The sequence below is a fragment of the Notamacropus eugenii genome, chromosome 3, assembly GCF_028372415.1.
Source record: "Notamacropus eugenii isolate mMacEug1 chromosome 3, mMacEug1.pri_v2, whole genome shotgun sequence".
NCBI classification, from domain to species: domain Eukaryota; kingdom Metazoa; phylum Chordata; class Mammalia; order Diprotodontia; family Macropodidae; genus Notamacropus; species Notamacropus eugenii.
In genome coordinates, this window is record NC_092874.1 from 471321427 (window position 1) to 471340063 (window position 18637).

Below are 18637 nucleotides of genomic sequence, written 5' to 3' on the forward strand. Positions count from 1 at the left end.
CTGTGACTTAGAGACGACTGTGAAGAGAGGGAGGGGGCTGGCAGGGGGCTGGGTGGGGGAAGGAGGCTTTCATTGTAATTCTAGCACCTTTCCAAACCGTAGGATAAAAAGAGGCTTCTGTGAAGCTTCTAAGTGAACATCCAGTGACCTTTGTTCAGGCTGAAAGAGCAAGGAGATGCCAAAGGTTTCTGTTTCTCAGATGGGAAATTTGATACATGTGAAAGTTAATGGGTGGAAATGAGCCCATTGGAAGGGAGGCTGGGTGGGATAGGCTGCCCAAATGTGTTTCAGCCAAGGCCTAGCACGGTGCCTGGAACTTAGTAGGTTGCAGAGGATTTCTAAAATAATGGGAATATTGACTAGATTTGATAATCATGGATCATAATCACTTCCTCCCTAAGTGATCTTGGAAAAATCACTACTTTTCCATACCTGTAAAGAGAAGAGCTTGCACTAAAAGGCTCCTTCAAACCTTAAATCCATGACCTCAAGACACTTCCTCTCAATCTGAATTCCATTTAATAAGCATCTATACAGTGATCCGATCGAATCCTTACAACAACCCTGGGAGGTAGGTGGGATTATTACCCCCATTTTACAGTTGAGGAAACTGAGACAAAGATAAGTTATGTGACTTGCCCAGGGTCACACAGCTAGTAAGTGTCTGAGCGGAGTTTGAACTCAGTCTTCCTGACTCCAGGCCCGGCACTCTGCTGCACTATGGTGCCACCTAGCTGCCTAACTATCTAGGCAAGTGCTTAATCTCTCCAAACCTCAGTGTTCTCATCAGAGTGTCATTGTGAAACTTAAATAAAGTTATGTTGGTAAAGTGCTCTTTGTAAATCTTCAAGCGCTACAGAACTATAAACTGTTATTTTTGTTATGATTTTGTCTTCATCTTTTTTGTTGGGGTGCAATGTGGTAGGGAGAGAGGTGACTTGTCACTACTCTGGTATTAACCTTTTCTATCGAATTTTCAAGGGACCATGGAGAAAATAACTGCTTTCAGTAGTTAAATAAAATATTCTTGTCACTTTCGTCATTATTTTCCTTAAAAGTACCTGCGATTCTGCTTGTTTGGGAACTTCCAGTGAGGAAACTCCCTCCACCAAACCAAGTCGACACCTCCTCTTCAGCTTGGTCCTGGAGAATTGCCAGGAACCCTGAGAGAAGTGACCAAGATCAGAAGGAAAGCAGAAAACTGAAAAGAAATTGTATAGACAGTTTATCCAATAAAATTCTCATATCGAAAATACATAAAGAACTTTGTCGGATCTATAAGAATATGAGTCATTCCCTGATTGATAAATGGTAAAGGAATATGAACAGGCAGTTTTCCAATGAAGAAATCAAAATAATTTATAGTCATACGAAAAATGCTCTAAATCATTATTGGTTAGAGAAATGCAAATCAAAATGACCTTGAGGTATTATTTCATGCCTACCAAATTGGCTAAAATGATTGAGGGAAAAAGTGACAAATGTTGGAGAGGAAAAATTGAGACAGTAATTCATCGTTAGTGGAATTGTGAACTGATCCAGCTATTTTGGAGAGCAGTCTGAAATTAGACCGAAAGAGGTATTAAACTGGGCTGCTGAGGCTGCCCACAGAACACCATGCTATCCTTTGTTTGAGGAACTCATGGAGTCAAATTGGCATCCAGTTATGCCTTAGTGGCTAAGTTGTAGAGAGTTGCCTGGATTCAGAGACATGGAGAGACTTGATTAGGGTCAGACAGCTAGAACGTGTCAGATGTGGTCCTGAAGACCAGGATTCTTTCCACTACACCACCCTGCCTCTAATATTCTTTCCCTTTTCCTCTCCTCCCTTTCTTTTGATCTCCCCCATCTTCTCTCCTTTCCCTCCTCTCCATTTCTTCCCCCCCCTTTTCCATCATTTGTCCTTCTCCTGCCCCTTTCCTCTCCCACTTCCCTCTTTTCTTCCCTCTTTTTCTTCTCTATTCTCCCCCTTCTCTTTCTACTTCTATCTCCCTCCCTCCCCTTTCCCAATTTTTTCAACTTCTACTCATCATACATAATTTTGTCTGTCCTCTGGGGCTGAGAAGAAAAACTCTCATCCCTCTTCCATGTGACAGCCCTTCACATTTTAAAGACAGCTGTCTTCCTGGCTCTCTGGCTCCCCCTCCACACTATCTTATCTCTTTCATTCCTTCCTCTCTCCCTTCTCACTCTTCCTCACCCCCCCACTGGGAGTTGAGGTTGCAACTATTGAATATAACGAAATATGTGTCTTATCTGTGAATTTCTCTTCTCTTCATCTCCCTTTTCATGGGCTATCTGGGACTGACTTTTATTGTATCCAAAAGACTTTCTGTGCATGTAGGGCATAGGTTTTTAAACTCTCATTCCCTGTCTAACCAAGATCATTGGAGTACCGAAACAATAATAGTAATAGTAATTAGCCCACTAATAATAGTAATAGTAATAGTCCACTGTCAGATTTGCATGTGAAGCTGCTTTCTCATTGTATGGAATTCATAATGATGTATCTAAAGCTGGGAGACAGAGCTGTCTAAGGATTAAGAACTGATGAGATCCAGTCAGCCAGGGACCATGACAAGGTCTGGATTCTACTCCAGACCCCTCCAATGACTGGTTTTATTATCTGAGACAACCAAGTCAATTCAAACCAACAATTAGTGATCCAACAAACATTTATGATATGCCTAGTATGTGCCAAGCACTATGTTAAATGCTGGGTCTATGAGAAGGGCAAAAAGTCTTTGCTCTCCAGGAGCTCAGTCTAGGGGGAGACCGTATGCAAGCCACTGTGTACAAACCATACAGCACTAAGATCATCTCAGTGAATTCATCTCAGAGGGAAGGCATTCGAATTGAGAGGGATTAGGAAAGGCTTCTTGGAGAAGGTGGAATTCTATTGCTGTTTGTCCTTTGCTCTAGAAGAGGACATCACAGGGGTCTTGATTTGCCCTGCACTGGATTTCAGGGAGGAAGAGTTGTGCATTGTCGTCAGCCTCACTCTGGCTTCCAGAGCCATCAATGCCCATTTGCAGGACAAAAGTCAAGATGGCTGGCAATGTTGGTGAGTTGCAGTGGGTGACCTTGACCTTTCCAAACTAAGGTCTTTCCTGGGTCTCCGTGTGGGACTTGAAGAGAAGCAGGAAACAGAGATGATGGAGGGATAGAGTTTCAGGCCTGGGGGACAGCCAGAAAAAAATTCCTGGAGTCCAGAGAGGGAGGCTCTCATTTAAAGGCCAGCCAGGATGCTAGTGTCAGAGGCATTTCTTAAGCACCAACTATGTACTAGACTGCTAGCCTCTGCCTAGCTTTGTTACATGTCTCCCAATGAGCTCAATAGTGCACTTTGCTATCAAGTGGTCATAGTAATAACCGACATTTGCTTCCAAGTTTATAAAAGAAAGTTTACTTATATTATTTCATTTGGGCCCCACAAGTACCCCTAAAAGTAATTATGTTAAGTTGTATCCCCATTTCACAGGTGAGGAACCAGAGGTTACATGGCTTACTCAAGGTCATGCAACTAGGATATGTCAAAAGGTAGGATATAAACCCAGTTTTCCCTGGCTTCAAGCCTAGCACTCGACCCATCAGGCTTTGTGCATAATAGAGGAGTAAAGGACTGATTAACTTTGAACTACTTGGAAAGGGGTCCCTCCAGCCTGGAGAGTCTCTGAGTTGTGTTTTCTGGGAGCTGGAAGTTTTCTTTCCACTTCTCTCCTACTCCCTCCCTTGGGAAAACTGAGATGTGCACCTAAAAACAACATCAAATACCCAGGCTAAGTCTTTAAGCAGTATGACGCAGCAGGTAGAGAGTTAGCCTCAGGGCCAGAAGAATTGGGTTTGACTCCACCTCTGTCCCATGCTGGCTATGTGACCCTGAGTGCCTCCTTTGACCCCTCCATGCTGTAGGCAACGTTCTAGTATGAAGTTGCAGAGACAGTGATGACCTGCATGGAGAAAGATTTCTTATCTGGGAGTCACTCATAGTACTGATATCCGGGGACTGGTCCCCATCCCCTCTCCCTAGATTTTTATACCACAGGAGTAGGAGGGCTTATGCAACAAAAGCTTTGTGGGAGGACGAAGTTTCAGAGCTTGTGCAGTAATGATCTTGTGACACCGAGGTAGTGGGATGCTATGATGTCATCTGCTTCTCCCGCTTAACCAAGGAACATTGTTCCTCAAAGGCCAGTGTGACACAGGACTCCCTGAAGCCAAAGAAGGTGCCCATCAACTGGAGAAAGGCTGAACAAATGGTGGTGTGGCAATGCCATAGAACATTAACAAGCAGGAAGAAATGACAGATGAGAAGAATCCAAAGACCATGACCCTGGGCTAGTTATTTAATCTCTCTGGGTCTCATTTTCCCCATCTGTAAGAATGGTATTGATCATATAATTGCTGTAGAGGGTTGGGGGATGGAGCCAGGGACATCCTGGTTCAGATCTCAGCTTTGACATGTGCTCTTCGTGTGACCCTGGGCAAGTCACTGAACCTGAGCCTCAGTGACTCAAGAATACCTGTAGCCCCACCTCACAGGGCGGTTGTAGGGAAAAAATGATATAAACATGTCAAATGCTTTACTGAATTTATATGATTAAGGAAGCCAGGTGGCACAGTGGTTAGAATGCCAGGCTGGAATCAGGAAGACTCATCTCTCTGAGTTCAAATCTGGCCTCAGACACTTACTAGTTGTGTGATCCTGAATAAGTCACTTCACCCTGTTGACCTCAGTTTCCTTATCTCTAAAATGAGCCGAAGAAGGAAATGGTAAACCACTCCAGTATCTTTGTAAGAAAACCCCAAATAGGGTTGCGAAGAGTTGGACATGAATGAAATGACTGAACAACAAGAAAAGAAAATACCCTCATATCCCTGGTCCTGGCTAGACTAATAACCTCTACTGTGAATGAATGGATGACAGGACAGTCTCCTATTGGTGCCAGCTGGCTCTGAAGGGTAGTGGGGATGGCTAGGTGACACAGTGGATGAACTCATCAAGGACTGAACACTTGGCAAATTCTAGGTTCTATTAGTGGGAATTAGCCACCATTAATTATGTTAGTAGGTGAATATTAAGCCAGAGTGAAAAGCCTTCACTCTATATCACAGAGTCTCAACTTGCACATTTCCAGAAACTTCTTTTTGGGAAATTTGCTTCATGAGATCAGAATCTCTGGGGTGACTGGGCACTATCCTGAGAGACTATAATCGAAGGGCACTTGCATGATGCTTGGACTTTTGTCTTTGTATCTCTTGTCCTTGGCACAAGGCTTGGAACCTGAGGGTATTCTATAAATGCTAAGTGATTGATTGATTAATTGATATAGGAGGAAGAACACTGGCTCCTGAGTCAGAGAACCTGGGTGCACATTCTACCTCTGATGTTTGCTACTTGTTTTACTGTGGGCAAGTCACTTCACTTTCCTGGACCTCAGTTTCCTTTTCTGTAAAATGAGGAGCTTAGACTAGATGACCTATAAGGGCCCTTGTGGCTCTAGACCTATGATCCTACAATTGATTTCTATCTAGAAGAATTCTGGAATGGGGGTGGGGGTCAGGCCCTGGGATTGAGACTTTCTTAACAGCTGAAATATAAGCACAATAAATCATGACTGTTCTGCTTTATTTCTGACACCCAGTAAAACCTAGGAGAGACACCCCTGATTGAAGAAGAGATTTCTTGAAACAAGGAAAGGAGACCTCACAATTGCAGAGAGAGAAAGACCCTTGGAGAACATTTTGCCAAACCAGATCCTCACCAAGAATCCCCCATATGTGCTGAAAGTTGGACGTCCAGTCTAGTAAGGACCTCCAGGAAAGGGGAGATTGCTACCTCCTGGGGAAGTCTGGGGCACTTTTGGACAGCTCTAGATGTTAGGAAGTTGGTTTTCTCGTTCATCAAACCTAAATCTGACTCTTTGTGTGTTGCATCTATTGCTTCCTGGTCTCCAGTCATCTTGATGAATATCTGGTCATTGGATCCAGATGGCTCAGGAGGAGAAAGTGAGGCCAGTGACCTTGCACAGCCCTCCCTCACTCAAAACAAAGTCAAGTGCAAGTCATGTCATCATTTCTCTGATGTCATGGTCCTCTTCATAAACAAAGGATGAACACAACAACAAGCCTTGTGAGGCCAGGCAGAACTAGCTGTTCCCCCTTGCAATCGACAGCCCTTCAAAGAAAGGTTTGCTTGTGCAGATGAGATTGAGGTCCTCACCAATGCTGGGAGCCTGTGATTGGAGGAACATTGGTATCTGCCTTTGCTCAACAAACAGAGGCAAATGTTCCAGCTAAGAAGCTTTTGCTAAGCAGGGTCACTAACGGATTTCACATAGGTCTTTCTGCTCCATGTGAGCACCTGTGTTTCCCTTGTCTATCCTTGGACTCAGAAATGCTTTGTGCAGGACCAGTAGTTTTCACCAGATCCCAAATCACTCCGCAAAGATTAACTGAGCTTACCTCACAACACCATAGGAGAAAGGAGAAGCCAGTAGGTGATTGAGAGGCCAACCTGGCCTTCATCTTCTCGATCTGAGTGAAGACAGGTCTGTGTGTGTTTGGACAAGCACTTGCCTGTTTGTCTATAGTTCCTCTGTGGTCATATAAGCCCTCAGCATGAGCTAGTCTGCTGTGGTCATTCATGAATGGTGCAATTACTGGGCAAGTGTGAGCTGAACCTTGCCCACGAAGGAGTCACTGGAGCTTGGTGTCTCTGGCTGCTGGTACTTGTCACTGGTGGAGTGTTTGAAAGGTTGCCAAAGCCTTCATGGGGCTTATCTCATTTGAGCATCGTAGCAGAAGGCATGATTCTGAGCAAGAGGGATTTGAAATCACGCAGCCTGGTTCTGTATCCCTCCTCTACCATTCACTTCCTGAGCCCATCATCCAGGGCTGCTGGCCCAGATCTGACTTGAGGGGCACGTTCTGGGAGCTCACTGTGTCAAGTGGAGGAAGCCTGTGTAATTCAGTGAAAAGGACCCTGGCTGTGAAATAAGAGGGCCTGGTTTCAAATCTCACTTTAGACCAGCAGCCACCCCAGTTTCTTCTTCACTAAAATAAGAGGGTTGGACGCCAGGACCCTGCTGGTCCTTGGCACGTCCAAATCTGTGATCCTGTGGATCTGGCTCATGCTGGACAGATCACCTTCCTTTCTGAGTCTCACTCTTATTTTCTGTAAAATGGGGGGAAGTCAGACTAGGTGACCTCCTTCTGGTATTAGAGCTGGTTCGTTGTTATTGTCTCCATTTTGTAGAGGAGGATATTAGGGTCCTAGTAATTGTGGTGTCAGCCAGAGTCACATTGTCAAAGATGCCATTTGAACTCAGGTCCTCCTGACTCCAGGATTCTCTCCCCTAGCCTACCCTGCTTCCATGTTTTGGAGGCTACTCTGAGAAGGAAGGAAGAAGAAGGAAAGATAGAAAGGCAGGAGGAAGGGAAGGAAGAAAGAAAGAAATAAAGAAAGAGAGAAAGAGAAAGAAAGAAAGGAGGAAGGAAGGAAAAGAGGAGAGGAAAGTAAGGAAGAAAGGAAAGGAAGAAAAAAGGAAAAGAGGAAGGAAGGGAAGGAAAAATAAAGAGGAAGAAGGAAGAAGGAAATGTAGGAAGAAAAGAGAGAAGAAAAGGAAGGGAAAAGAATAAAGAGGAGAAGCGAGTTAAAGGGAGGGTGTGGGATGAGGCCGTTCCCTCTGTAGAGATGCTGACATTGGAAGGAGATGCAGTCTGATTCATCCTGACTGAGGGAATACAGCAGAGCTACCTCATTCCCATTCTTTGTTCAGATGATGCTCTGAGCACAGGTGAACATTTACCAGCTTTGTTTTCCAGGTGGAACGTTTTGCCCTTATGAATAGCCCACAGTTCCTGGCTGGAACAGCCTGGGTGATGTGTGGTTTCCAGCAATCTGTAGACGTCTGGTTTCCCTGGCAGTTTGTATCCATTCAGGGCATGGGGGCTGGAGGAGTCACACTTTGCCTTCTGCTGTAGGAGCGGCAGAGGAGTATGGAAGTCCCAGGGATAAGGGAACTCCCAGCCCTTTTCTCCCAGACTCTACCATAGTAGTGAGTCTGCGCTGTCTATCAAAGCTCCAGGGTCACTGCTGGGAGCCAGGGGCCATGGAGCTTTTCTCTCCTGGGTCAGATGCTTCTAGTTCCTGGAGAAAACTCCATCTCAAGAACTGGATGCCTTTTAAAACTCAAAATATTCTGCAAAGGCAGCTCAGCGAATTAGCAGAAGGGAGTGCGTCTCCCACCTGTGGGACAACTTGTGCAAAGGCACAGAGGTGGGAGACTGCAGGAGCTGGACATGTCATGACACCTCTGGGTCCCTCAGTGTTCCCATCTGTAAATTGGAGATGATGATAACATATCACAGGGTTATTGTGAGGACCCAGTGAGATTCTGTGTGTAAAGTGTTTTACAAAACTTAAACTGTCACATGGATGTTAGCTATTATTACATGGAACTGTTCCAGTCTCCCGGCATAATACGGACTTTGGATGTCCCATTGTGGGTTGTTGAGGTCTTCCTTTCTTTGCTGATTGTTTCCTTCTCCTCCTCCTCTTCCCCTCCCCCCTCGTCCTTCTCCTTCTCTCTCTCCTCTTCCTCTCCTTCTTCCTCCCCAGTTTTAAAGAATGAGAGGTTGAGTGACTTAAGAGCATCTTCCTAAAGGAATTGGTGTTTAATCTGAGATTGGATTGGGGCTGAGTGTTACAAGAGTCAGGAGGGAGGAGGGAGAGCATTCCCAGAATGGACATGGTGTGGTCTAAGGTAGGGAGGCCAGAAATAAACTGTGGTCACCAGTGTATGGTGAGTGGACAAGTTTAACTGGATAATGGAAAGGAAAGTAGAGTGTCATCAGCCTGGAAAGGTAGACTGGAGGTCAAGTTAACAAGTATTTATTAAACTTTAACTGTACTTCCGGCACTGTGCTAACTAAGACCTGAGAATACAAATGTAAGCCAAAAGAAGAGTGCTGGACCTCGAGTCAGGAAGACCTAAGTTCAAATCCAGCCTCAGGTACTCTGTTTCCTCTTCTGTAAAACAGGGAAAAATAATAGCACATATCTCTCAGGGCTATTGCCAGGATAACTATCTCATAGATATTTGTAAAGCACTTTGCAAACCTTAGAGTGCTATCTATATGCTAGAGATGCTGCTGCTGCTTCTGCATCTCCATAGTGCAGTTGATAGAATGCAGGGACCTGGAGACAGGTTGAAATTGACTTCAGACACTTATTGTGTGACCCTGGGAAAGTCACTTCACCCTGTGTGCCTCAATTTCTTCATCTGTGAAATGGGCTGGAAAAGGAAGTGGCAAACCATGTCAGTATCTTTGCCAAGAAAATCCAAAATGGGATCACGAAGAGTTGGACACGATTAAAAATGCCCAAACAAAATGACTATGATTGGTATTGTTATTTTTCATGTAGCTTGTGTTTGAAGATATGTATGCAAAGCTGGGCTTGGGGAGAAGTCTGGAATGTTAGGAGCAGAGCCAGGAGAAGAGAGGAGTGAGTATGGAACTGGTCTGGGCACTTCTTAAAAATGGAGATTCCAGCAGGAACTCACTAGCTGGAGGACAGGTCCGCTGGGGTGGAGGTCTTCCAGGATGAGAAAGCACAATGACTTTAAATGCCCACCTGGGAGTTTGTATGAACCTAAAGTCAGTAAGGAGCCACTGGAGCTTTTTGAGTGAGGGTGTGACATGGTCATCATTGTGTTTTATATACCACCTGGGAAGTTGTTGGAGGTTGGGTTAAAGAGGGAGGAGCTCATGCAGGGAGAGCAGCTAGGAGCTGACTGCAATGATCCATTGCAGAGTGCCTCTGGATAGACACAAAGACAGAGTCCCTCTGACAGGTGTGCTTGCCTAGGAGAAGGTGTCTGTCAGTCACGTCCTCCTCTGGCTACCTGCGTGCAGCCCTCGAGGCTGTCTGTACAGAACCAGAAGTGGTCTGCCCATCTTGCCCCCTGTTGAGTAGAGGAAATAGCAAGAGTTCAGTGCTTAGGAGATCACAGAGGTGGGCTAAATGTTTGGGGATCTCATAGCATGTGTTCAGCTGAGATGCCTTTCTCTTGGGGCTCAGACCCCCCTTCCCAGTCATCAGGACCTCATTTTAATGGCCTTTCTAGAGTGGGAGCATTCGGGATGAGTCATTGCTGATGTGTGGCCTGTGACGCTGTCATCAGCTCCTCTCCTTAGCAAATTACAAGTCTTTAAACATTCAGCCCACTTTAGCATCATGCATCAAAACAAACGACTAAAAAGCCCAGCAGATCCAGGAAAATGGAAAACAGCAGCAAACAGAGACTGGAATCTTTTGAAACATATGGAGCTCTCCTTTGGGATATTCTGTCCCATATCCCTTGAGCTTGGAGGGCATGTATAAATGCCATGGAATTACTCTTTAACTGCATGATTATTTCCTTATTCGTGCCCTGAGGATTGTAGCAATTATATTTTAATTTCTGGGGAAAGAATGTCATCTTCTCAAGTGGTTTTTGTTGAGATCTCATGAATAAAATTTATTTTGATACTACAAAGGGTTCATGATTTTGTCACTGTGCGCAATCCCCTCCATTGATGTATACCAATCCATCTACCTCTTAACTGCTGGATCATTCTTATCCTTTTCTTTCCCATAAATTCTATAAAGAAAACATGCCTGTTTGTCCAACATTCTAGAAGTCTGTCTCCTGTTCTTCTAGCTTTTCAGGGAAATGGATATTTTCCTCTGAGTCATCTCTTATCCTTATGACATTACAAGCCCAACTTATTTACCAGTGTCAAACATACTTGGTAACCTTCACACGTCCTCATCACCACCAGCATCATTAGTGTCATTGATTGCCCTTTATGGTGTCATCTCACTTCTCTGATCATGAAATTTCAGGATTCCCAACATCACTGAGAGAATATTGGTATAAAAGCTGTCATCAACTTTTGCAACAATGGATAGGTTTGGATCACTGAAAACTCAGAAGTTCCTCAAATCTAATCCAAACCAATCTCCAGTTCAGTTTAGGTCCATCTTATTGTCGATTGTGATACTTGTTCAAGACACATATATATTGGCTTAGCTCAATGGACTCCCTCTCTTGCTTTATGCCATAGCCTAGGAAATATGTATTTTCGTCCACTTTGTTTATCCAGTATAGATAATTGGATTATTATTTTTCGCCTGTCTATGGAGTTCTCTGACAAAGTTTTGTAATAATCCAGAGCTCAATGTGCCTGAAAATATGTCATCACTGGAACACTGTAAAACTTTCACCATCAATAGAAAATGCTTCTTTTGTGTGATGCTTACATAAAATATCTTCCATGTCATTGGAACATCTTTGGTAAACATTGGTCTCACCATTTCACGTTCATTTTATATTGATATTCAGCATATTTTAAATCAAATTATGCTTGTATACTTGCATCTTTCAAGGGATATTGTATGATTTTGCTAAGAGTATCTTCCTGCTGAGGTTGTTATGAAGATAAAAGGAGATAATATTTGTAAGATACTTTGTTTAGCTTATGTTGTGATAGATACCTTGTTGAGGAGAGCCAGATATTTTCTTAAAATTGTCAAACAGCAAATGTAGAGGAATATTATCCTCTATTCGTCTCTCAGTTAGCTGTATGACTTTAATGATGTGGTCCACTGCGGTGAGTCATGTGTTAATGACTGTATTCCCTTTTAACATTGTTATGGAGGTTGGCCTTAATGTGTATAGTATCCATGGTTTTCTTGATTTCTGTTTTCCCCCAATAGAAGCAAAATGCATGTTTTTCATTCTTTTTGACTACTGCTTTACTTAAAATTCCCTGTGGATGGATCCCTTAGTGCTTTCAGTTTGGTTTGCCACCTGCATTAATTTGCTTAGAGAGGTTCCAACTTCATCCTTTCACGTGCCATCATGTTTATCCCTTCTTCGTGTTGCCCATCATATGCAGAAACAGAAGAACCCCCAAAATATCTTTCTACCACTTCTTATTGAAGTAGATCAATATCTGGCACATCTGTTCCATTTCACATGCATTTTTTGGCCTCCTGATTAAACATCGACAATAACCATCAAAAGATAATCTTCAGGTGCTCTGGCTTTTTGGTTAAAACAAAGGTTAAACATTGAAATTATGAAGAGTTAAAATAATGAATGGGCTAAAAGAAAGCAACACAAACCTGTATTTAGCATTCATTATGTTACTATACTAAGTTACTATACTAAGCATTGGTAAGCGTGTATGTGTGTGTGTGTGTGTGTGTGTGTGTGTGTGTGTGTGTGTGTTATGTGTGGAGAGGGGTACAAATACAGAAATGAGATAGTCCTTACCTTTTAGGAATTTATATCCTAATAGAAGTAAGCAACACTTATAGACCAGAAGTGACCAGGGTAATATGTTTTCATATGAGGAGTCACAGTGATGGTGAGGGGAGCATTATATTTGAATTTAAGATGATTTGGGTTTGAATCCTGCCTCTGACCCTTCATAGTTGTATAATCTGGACAAGTCACTTAATCTCTTTGAGTTACATTTCCTTGGCTGTAAAATGGGGATAATAATATGATCTGCCTCCAAGACTGTTGCGAGGATCAAATGGCATCCTCCTCGATTGCTTTGCAAATCTTAATGTGCTGCACAAATGTTAGCACTGATAACACTTCCAGCACTCCGTTAGAGTCTCTCTGTTCAATTGACTTTCTCAAGTAATACCGGCATTATTAAACAAGAGTTAATACTATCTTCTTGTTAGCAACTAGGGGGTAGGCAATGGCTCTTTAATTTTCCATTTGTGCCTGAATGCTTAATGAATACTGTAATAATTTCAATAATTTTATCCTTTTGGTATTAGAATAGAAAATCATGTTATAGCTTCTCTTTTCACTGGCACTCTTTTGTCACTCTTGAAAAGTATCCAATGTAATATCCATCCAAAAGGGATTAGATTTATTCTACCATGTATGTAGTATAGAATCAGATACATTGTATCTATTTTTCAACCTTTATTTTTATATGTAGAAGGAGTTGGGAAAGGTTTCAGAGCAGAAGATTTAGCTGAATACGAGGCTACTCTTCGTCTCTGCTTGGGCAAGAGTGACTTCATTGTCACAGAGGATCCCGAGGGTAGTGACTGGATAGACACCAGTGAGAGATGATCTAATTATTCAAATATGGTTTGGGTAGATGACCTCAGGCCCCTTGTCCGGTTCCTATGGCTTATCCTAGGGCAACCCGGTCTAGTGTATTGAGTGATAAACTCAAAGTCAGGAATACTTGGATTCTAATCCTGCCTCTGACACTTACCATGTGATCACAAGCAGTGTTTGAAAACTGAGCCTCAGTTTCCTCATCTGTAAAATAGGCATAACAACACCTGTAAAACCCAACTCATAGGGTTCAATTAAATTTCACAAGAGTTTATTAAGTACCTTTTATGTATCAGGTGTTGGTGATGTAAAGACCCCAAAGTTGTTTTTCAAATGAAATCTAATATAAAGAGCAAAAGGGTGGAATGGAAAAGGCACTTAAGACTATGGACTAGGCAATATGATGTATCAGCTTTTGCTGTTATAAAAATTGCTATCAGATGTAATCCTAGCTTCACAGAGAGTTCGTAGCCTCATCCAAGAAGTGAGCCTTGCTTCTAAGAACTAGAATAATAAGACACACATACTAATGAAAAAGCATTTATAAGTGCTTACTGTGTGTCAGGTGCTGCAGCACGTGCTAGGACGAGACAACAATGAAACAAGACCACAGGTGTGCCCTCCAGCAGCGCCCACTCTGACCAGGAGAGACCACAGGTCTGCCCTCCAGGAGCACGCACTCTGACCAGGAGAGACCACGGGTCTGCCCTCCAGGAGCGCCCACTCTGACCAGGAGAGACCATGGGTCTGCCCTTCAGGAGCGCCGCCTCTCACAAGGGAAGAGCATAGGTAAAGCAGGAGAGCCAGGCTATTGAGATGGGGTGGGGGAGGGGCTTGGGGAGCCTGAGACTGAGTGAATGAGGTCCTGGCCAGGTGACGCTGGAGGACAGGCAGCATGGCCTGGAGTCCAAGACACTTTTTGTCAACCTCTACGTGTTAGGAAGTTTTTACATATATTTCTGGAAATCCTCCTCCCTGGAATTTCACCCCATTGTTCTAACTGCTCTTCTCTGGGAACAAGCTGACTCCTTGGAATACTTCTGCAGAGCCTTTCTGGCACTGGAAGAGAGCTGGAGGTCCCCTCCTCCTGAACCTTCTCTTGACTACTGGGAGTTGGCTGATACTTGTTTTCTGTGTGAACTCTGATTTTCCCAAGGCAAATAATTCCATGTCCTCGAGCTGTTTCCAGAGATGGGAGCCTTTTCATTTTGTTCCTTTGGGTTCCACATGTTCCATAGGCTTCTCCAAAGCGACCCCAAGTGAGGTGCTCTTCTTGAAGGATGTTAAAGTCCTGAGATTCTGACTTCCAGCTTTTCCCAGCTCTATGACCTTGGCTTCTATATGCCATAACTTCCTCATCTGGGAAATGGGGTAAAAAATACACCATTTACTTCACACAGTTGGGAGGAAAATACTTCGTAAACTTTGAAAGTGCTGAATAAAAATAAAATTCTGTTTCCCATGGAATGTGATTCTTCCACATAGCAGTTTTTAGACCTTTAGTCTTTTCTCAGAAGGAACCAATTTTTGATATCTCTTAGTTTGTGAACCATCTGGATCTCAGATTTCTCTTTCTGATGATCTAATATAAGAAGAGATACAGACCATTGATTCTTTAAAGGGATTTATGGAGAATAAAGGACCATAATTTTAGAATTGGAATTAACTAGAGGTTATCTAGTCCAACCCTCATTTGACAGCTGAGGAAGACCTATGCTCCAATTCTACCATAGATACTTCCTAGTTATGTGATCCTGGGGATGTCATCCTCTTGGTGCCTTAGTTTCCCCCTCTGTAAATTGAGGGGATTGGATTTGATGGTCCCTGAGATCCCTTCCTGCTCTAAATCTTATAATCCAAAAATCATTTGTCCAAGGTCACATAGGCAGTAAGTGGCAGAGTTGGGATCTGAACCTAGACCATCTGTCTCTGAAGAGACAGGATCCTTTTCATTGGGCCATACCACTACAAGAATTTGATGAGTGGAGGAGGCAACTTGGAGGGCTTATAAGATATATCCCTGGTGATAATATTCACAAAAACAAAACCACAGACCCTCCAGACTCCAGTAGACGTCATCCACAGTCATTGGGAATGCCCAGTCATTCACCTCACTGTTTTTGTGACTTTGTTGAACTAGGAATGGAGCTGGGGCTATAGGTGGGGGACTTCATTGCAGGAAATTCACTCTGGGTTCGGTTAAAACAGATAGTAGTGTGTCTTAAATGAAGGACATGATTGGATCTATGAATGCTCCGATCTTCGATCTGGTGGACTGAGCCATGCCCCCATTCATCAACTGAGCAAATGACAGCTATTTTTTGCCTTGAAGTCACAGTGAAAGTCTACGTATCTTCTTTTTTTTCACCACCCTGGCTAATGTGTTTAACTAGAATCTGCCATAACCATTCACTATCATCCTCCACCATTTCAATTCGGATTCTGTGCCTATTTTATCCTTCTCCCCCTACATTCCTTCCTCCTTCTCCCCATTCCACTCCTAAAAGGATGGCTCCATGTTCTAGAAGCATGTGAGTCCTGGCTATTTGGGAAGGAAACATGGCCCCTGAGCTCCCTTGCTCCTTCTGATGCACATTGAGTTTGCAAACTTTTGCTTTTCAACTGATGCAGATGACAAAGATGGGCTGCATTTCTGTCAGGAATATGGAACCACATTTACTGGCTAAGATGAGCTGACTTTTAGAGATTTTTATGCTTTTAATCTTTCAGCAGCAAGACTTGAGAGGCAATATGGTGGAGTGGCTAGAGCACTGACCTGGGAGTCAGGGAGAACTGGATTGGAATGTGACATTAGATACTTGCTATCTTTGTCACAAACCTCTGTTTACCTCAGTTTCCTTAACTATAAAATGGGGATAATAATAGCAACTACCTCCTAGAGCTGTTCTAACGATCAATAAACAATATCTGTAAAGTGTTTGGCACAGCATCTAGTACACTGAGTCATTTTCCAGTCATATCTGACTCTTCATGGTCCCATCTGGAATTTTCTTGGCAATGATATTGGAGGATCTTTCCTTCTCCAGTTCATTTTACAGATGAGGAAACTGAGGCAAACAGGGTTAAATGACTTGCCCAGGATCATGTAGCTAGTAAATATCTGAGGCTAGATTTGAACTCAGGAAGATGAGTGTTCCTGACTCCAGGTCCAGTGCTCTGTGATCTATGGTGCCACTTAGCTGCCCAAATCTAGCATACAGTAGACACTACATACATACTTATTCCCTTCTCTTCCTCCTCATTCAACAAATATTTACCTGACTCCTACTATGTTACAGGTTCTTATTATGTCAGACATATGATTTGACCTGTGATTTCATTGGTTTAAAAGAACTCTGGGGTTGGGACATAGGGGGAGAAAAAGAGCAGACTAAACCTCCTGCCCTCAAGGTAATTAGTCTGGACATAACATGTGGACAGAAATAAATAAACGTAACATGCGTATGAGGTAATGCAGAGTAATTTTTGGAGGTTGAGCACCCTAACAACAGTTTTTGTTGTTCATCTTTCATTCTTGAAGAGGACCAGTGACATCAGAGGGGGATGTTTTGACTTGCAAGTGAATTGGATTTGAGTGAGGCAGGCCTGTGCAAGGTCATTAGCTTCATTTTCTCCTCCAGAGTTATTGGAGTCCAGTGGCAAGGCCCAAGTCAGGATGACTGGCGATGGCCCCAGAGGCAGTGGGAGTCCTTTCCAATCTTCAGCTTATGATTCTATGTTCCATGTTATTAATTTTCTTTCTGCTTATAGACTTTGATATGTCATCTGTCTCAGAACCTCAATTTCCTCATCTGTAAAACAGGGATTATGCTCTTACTACCTACCTCATGGGAATGTTGTGAGGAAAGTACTTTGCAAACAATGAAGCACTATAAAAATATGACAGTGAAATTGAACATTCCACCTACCCATTTTTTGTCAGGAAGCTGATGGACTTAGGGTACAGGCAGAGATGTGGCTATGCCTTGAATTTCTTTTGCTTGAACATATATATGTTTTCGTCAAGGATCTTTATTTTTCTCTTGGAGGGAGAGGTGGGAGAAAGAGAAAAATTTGTCAATTAAAATGAAATAAAATTTTTAAAAAATGTGATAGTGATGTGTTAAAATTCACATAGTAAGCTTTATAGGGGCAGCCATGGATAGAGTGCCAGGCCTGGAGTCAGAAAGATTCACCTTCCTGAGTTCAAATCTGGCCTCAGTCACTTCCTAGCTGTATGACCCTGGGCAAGTCATTTTATCCTGTTGGCCTCAATTTCCTCATCTGTAAAATGAAGTAGAGAAGCAAACTGCAAACCACTCTAATATCTTTGCCAAGAAAGCCCCAAATGGGGTCAAGAAAAATTGGACAACAAAATAACTGAACAGCAGCAAAGTTTTGTGGGTAGTAGTTGCCATGTAGTGGAGATGGGTAAGGCGAAGAGGAAAGTTAACCAGAGCTGTGCTGCCACACTTCAGCCATACAAGTTTAAAAATTCAGAGTGACTGCTAGAGTTCCATATCCAACTAGTGCCTAGATGAGACTATCCCAATGATGCTGAGGTCATGGACACTCTCTTGTATGTGTGGCTGAGGTCATCAAGGACTGAATCACAAAGTCAGAGTCTGGGATTGGACTTGGAAACATTGTTTGAGTTGGAAAGGACTCCTGAAGTCACTGAGGTCAAATCTTACTTGAACAAAATTCTCCTACATGGCAATCCTAGTGAAAGTCTCCCTTTGGAAGACTTTCAGTGCCACAAAATCCACCACTTGCCAAAGCAGCCCATTCCTCTTCTTCTAGTCTTAATTATTCAGGAGATTTATTTCCCATCATGCCCCTTTCTATTTCTTTGTATCTTCCCTCCATTTTTCCTACCTCTGTTCCCTGGGCTAGAGCATAAATCTACTCCCTCTCCCTCATGGCAGCCCTTCAGAGAATGCTATCATGACTCCCTAAATCAGAGGTGGGAAACCTGTGACCTCGAGGCCACATGTGGCTTTCTAGCTCCTTGGGTGCAGTCCTTTGGCTGAGTTCAAGTTTTATAGAACAAATTCTTTTATTAAGGGCATTTATTCTGTGAAGTTTGGATTCAGTCAAAGGGATGCACTTGAGGACCCAGAGGGCCACATGTGGCCTTGAGGTCACAGGTTTCCCACCCCTGCCCTAAATTTTCAGGCTAAACAGCTTTAATTCCTTCAGTTCTTGATTGGGAGGGTTGGAGTCCCCTCACTGTCCTTGTCATCAATGTCTGAATGCTTCCCCAGCTTTTCAGTGTTGAGTCTAAAATGAACCTAGTACTTCAGATGCAGTCTGAGCAGGGCAGAGGACAGTATCTACTTGGCCCCAGAGCTGTCGTTGTTGTTTGTCCTTTGTTCTCCAAGAGAACCATGACATCAGGAAGATAATACCACAACTTGAAAGTGAATTGGGTTTAAGTGAGTCAGGGCTGTACAAAGTCACCAGCCTCACCTTCTCCTCTGGAGCCGTCT

At 43.2% G+C, this 18637-nt stretch overlaps 1 protein-coding gene across 6 annotated transcripts in view; it reads left to right on the forward strand.

The window, feature by feature from the left end:
- PDE1C (phosphodiesterase 1C) overlaps nt 1–18637 on the forward strand; it is a 573123-nt gene that overhangs the window by 367512 nt on the left and 186974 nt on the right. The gene's annotated exons all lie outside the window — the stretch shown is intronic.